The sequence below is a fragment of the Terrapene carolina genome, unplaced genomic scaffold (assembly GCF_002925995.2).
Source record: "Terrapene carolina triunguis isolate 2854851 unplaced genomic scaffold, T_m_triunguis-2.0 Scaffold120, whole genome shotgun sequence".
NCBI lineage: Eukaryota > Metazoa > Chordata > Testudines > Emydidae > Terrapene > Terrapene triunguis.
In genome coordinates, this window is record NW_020664471.1 from 1,690,562 (window position 1) to 1,695,415 (window position 4,854).

Genomic DNA, 4,854 nt, shown 5'->3' on the forward strand with positions numbered 1-4,854 from the left:
GCTGTGAGCTGTGCCCTGGGGAGAGATGCAGGCTGTGAGCTGTGCCCGGGGGGGAAGGGAGCTACAGGCTGTGAGCTGTGCCCTGGGGGTGGTGGGGGGAAGAGAGATGCAGGCTGAGAGCTGTGCGCTGGGCTTTGATGTGGCAGGGGAGTGCTACAGGTGCTGACTTTCTCATTTTCCCTGGGGATGATGGACTCCTGCTCTGCCCCCACTCCACCTCTTTCTGCCTTGCCTCTTCCCGCCCCATTCCGCCCTGAGTGCACTCCACACACACCGCCAGCGCCTCCTCACCACTGAACAGCTGATGCATGGCTAGCCGGTGGCGCTGGGAGGGAAGGAGAGAGGGGGAACAGCTGATTGGCAGGTCCCGCCAGTGGTGCTGAGCACTCACTATTTTTTTCCCGTGGATGCTCCAGCCCTGGATTCAACGCCTATGGGGAGTGCTGTATACTGTGTGCATGGGGAGGGTTGTGCTGGGGGTGGGGGAGATCGAAAGGAGGAGAGCGGGTGAAGGAGGCCTCCATACAAAGTAGGATAGTGGGCCTGAGTTCCACACAGCAGTGGGGAGATGAGCAATGCCACAGAGTAGATGAGAGCTGAGCAGGGTGGTGAGCTAAGCAAGGCCAAGCTGCATAGAACAGGAAGCTAATCAGGGCCTGCAGGGGTGCATTCAAGGTATGGTGCCCCTTGAGCTGGAAGTATAATTTTGAGCTCCAGGAGACATGCCCAGCTAGCTCTAATCCAGCCAGCATGCTAAAAATAGAAGTGTGTTAGCAGTGGTGGGAGGGGTTAACTGGCCTGAATACAATCCCATCCAAGACACTAGGTGTGAACTCAGGCAGCTAGTCTGTCCAGCCCTGGGCTGCCACAGCTACGCTTCTATTTTTAGCCTACTAGTTCATCAGAGCTAGCCCGGGTATGTTTCTTCGAGCTGGAAATTACTCCTCTAGCTCAAAGTACAGGCTACCCTGGGAGTTCTGCAAAGTGGAGGCAGCTGAGTAGGGCTGAGGTGGAAGGCAAGATATCTTCATAGGGATGCAGGGAATGAGTTCTGCACAACATGGGGCAAGGAGAGAACTCTTAATAGATGATGGGCACACAAAGTATGACACAAGAAGGATTAAGATGAAGGAAGGGGAGGAGCAGTGAGGTGAGTAGTTGCACAAGTAAACAAAGTCTAGATGCCTGTTAAGAGTTTTGCTTTAGAGGAAACAGATCTCTGCATCTAGGGCAGCGGGTCTCAAACTGTGAGTTGGGACCCCAAAGGTGGTTGCAACCCCATTTTAATGGGGTCACCAGGGCTGGCTTAGACTTGCTGGAGCTCAAAGCCTGAACCCCACCACCTGGGGCCAAAGCCCGAGCCCCTCTGCCTGGGGTCGAAGCTGAAGCCTGAGGGATTCAGTCCTGTGTGGTGGGGCTCAAGTTACAAGCCCCCCTGCTTGGGGCTGAAGCCTTTTGGCTTTGGCCCCCCAGCTCAGGGTGGTTTAGCTCAGGCTTTGGCCTCCCCCTACTCGAGATGGCGGGGCTCGGGTGGGCTCAGACTTTGGTTCCTCCTCCTGGGGCTGTATAGTAACTTTTGTTGTCAAAAGGGGGTCGTGGTGCAATGAAGTTTGAGAACCCCTGGGTATGGAGTTAAGCAGAGACTGATGGTAGAGGACTTGGGCAAAGGTGAGAGGTAAGCTAGGGAGCCAAGGATTAAGAATAGATCACAGGTTGAGAAGGGGAGAATTCTGCAAAGGGGATGAGTGAGTTCAGGAGGGAATGCTAAATTGGGGTTTGGGCATGGGGGGAGAGCGCCTCATAGGGCAGCAGAGACTGAGATGAGATGAGCATAGGATCTAAGAGGGTGACTAACATGAAAAGTCTACAGAGTTGGGGTGCAGATCACAACATAGAGCTGTGCAGAGCAGGGGGCCTGCTCCTACCAAAATTAAAACTCATTGACTTAGTGCAATCCTGCTTTCACATATGTGCTGCACTACAGAGCAGAGGATAGGGATGTGGAGATTTTAAGGGTATGTCTACACTGGCAGAGTTACAGCGCCGCTCAGAGAGTGCTGAAGGGAAACCACTGTTGTGTGTTCACACTCTGTTGCCTGCACAATAGAGTGTTCACACTTGCGGCACTTGCAGCAGTATTCAGAGTGGTGCACTCTGGGCAGCTATCCCACAGAACATCTCCTGCCACTAAGAGTTGTGGGAAGGTGGAGGGGGTCGTGGGGCATCCTGGGTCCTCTCCCAGTGCCCTATGATGCATTGCTTCACATCCCAGCAATCCCTGTGCTTCCGTCCACATTTGGTGCCATCTCTCAATGGTTTGTGTACTGCGCACTTTGCCTCTTCGGTCTGCAGGAATGGATCCCAAACTGTTGGGTGTTTCACAGACATTATCACAGGATGGTCCAGAAAGGTGCATGATGCACGCATCTTTCGGAACACTGGCCTTTTCAAGAAGCTGGAAGCAGGGACTTTCTTCCCGGACCAGAAGATCACCGAAGGGGAAGTGGAAATGCCCATTGTGATCCTGGGAGATCCCACCTAGCCCTTAATGCCATGGCTTATGAAGCCATACATGGGACACCTTGACAGCAGCAAGGAGCCATTCAACAACAGGCTGAGCAAGTGCAAAATGACTGTTGAGTGTGCTTTTGACCATATAAAGGCCATCATTTGACCATCTAAAGGCCCCCTGGCGCTGCCTATATGGGAAGCTGGACCTGGCTGATGACAATGCTTAAAGCCGCATGCTGTACGCGCCATAATATTTGTGAAGGGAAGGGTGAAAGCTTCACTCAGGGCTGGACTGCTGAGGCTCAGCGCCTGGAGGCTGAATTTGAACAGCCAGAGACCAGGGCTATTAGAGGGGCGCAGCGCAGAGCCATAAGGATCAGGGATTCCTTGAGGCAGTGATTTGAAGTTGAAAGCCACTAATATTTGTTGCTCGGGAGTGCAGTGCTTGTAATGCTAGGAGGTGATTGTGATTGGTGCAGTTGATGCAGTATGAAGGTTTAAGACAATTGTCTGTTGCTTTGCAGGGCTCTGTTTGCTTTCAATTAATAGAATAACGATTTCTTTCAAACCAACACAATTTTTATTAAAAAACAACAACTGGAGGAGAGAGTCAAACAAAAAAACACATCAGCACTGAGGTGGACGGGGGAATGCAAGGTCCCAGGAGGAGGTGGGATCCTGGGAGGGTTAAAGATTTGTGTATGTCCAGAGATTGTATCCAACCTTCTGCTTTGGAGTACAGTGCAGCGGGCACTGTACTTCAGGGCTATAGTGCAAAGGGACTGGTGTTGAGTACAGTGGGTACTGGGAGTGCGCAGTGCTGGACTGTAATGGGGGAGGAGTGGAATGCCGTGAGTACAGACTGGCGCCCGGAGGTTGATAAGAGTGTGTTGGCGGTGTCTGGGAGGAGGGTGGGAAAGAGTTTTGCGACGGCGGCTGCAGGGGAGGGCGGGCACAGAGCTAGTATCACCTGGAGCATGTCCACTTGGAGCTCCATAACGTTTAAGAGCCACTCCGTGGCTTCATTCTGGTGTGCTGCGTTCTCCTTTCGGTCCCTCTTCTCGCTGTCCCGCCATTCCTTCAATTCCTGTTTTTCGACTGCGGAGTGCATAATAACGTCACGCAGAAAGTCCTCCTTAGTTCTTTGTGTCCACTTTCTAATTCTGTGCAGCCGTTCAGCTGGCAATAAGAAAGAGGGAGGCTGGGCTCCCAAGGTCATCTCTATGAAGCCAAAACGCAACATTTTATAGAAGCAGTATTGTTTGCAACACACAGAACACTAATTCAGTGATTTAAAACACAGCCACTATTCACATACCTGTCACTAGCTGGCTGACCCCAGACAAGCACACATGAGCCACAAGACCCCCAAAATGGTGAGTAGCCGCAGGGGCAGGGTAAATCAGTGTTCCCGGACCCTACTGTACACTGGGCACGTAAGGGTGGCCTGATAATCATTCCTGGCTCCACATTTTCCACAGGCTGTGTCCATTATGGAAGAGCTCGCTGCTGAGGGTGAGCAGGGAATCAAGGGAGGGTCTTCTCCAAGACTGCGGCTTCTGCCCTGGCCCTTATGCAGCTCACCTGTATGCAGCAATGGTGTCGTGTGTGTCGTTTTCTCTCCCCCCCCCCCCCCCCCCGTGATGGCACAGTGACACATGAAAGTTACCGTTAATGAGGCATCATACATACACAAGCCTGCTTTCTGCAACCCTCCTGCCCCCAGAAACTCACTTCAGTGATTCCCAATATCAAATCAACTTACCAGGGGTCTCCTCTCCTGTTTGCGCTTCGCCAAAATCCGACAGCTGTGACTGGCTAGCCTCATCCGGGGTAGAAAAGAGCTCCTGGCTGCATACATCTCTGACCTCTGAGTCGTCCTCTGCCTCTGGGTCCCCCTCCACATCCTTGTCCAAGATTTCATCCTGGCTCGATCCAATCTCGACTGGCACATGAGCCACCAAAGTATCCACAGTGGCCTTTGCAGTGGAGGTGGGGTCGCCACCGAGTATCGTGTCCAGCTCTTTGTAGACCCGGCAGCTCGTGGGCGCAGCACTGGAGCAGCAGTTTGCCTCCCGCGCCTTGTGTTAGGCGTTCTGCAGCTCCTTCACTTTTACCCTGCACTGCATTGTTGTCCCGGTTGTGGCCCCTTTGTGTCATGCAACGTGAAATCTGTCCGTAGGTATCAATTCCTACGGCTGGAATGCAGCTAGGACTGGACAGCCTCCTCTCCCCAAATGCTGATGAAGTCCAGCAGCTTGGCATTGCTCCAAGCAGGGGATTGCCTGGTGCATGGAGCAGGCATGGCCACCTGGAAAGATGCGCTGAGACCACTGCACGCAT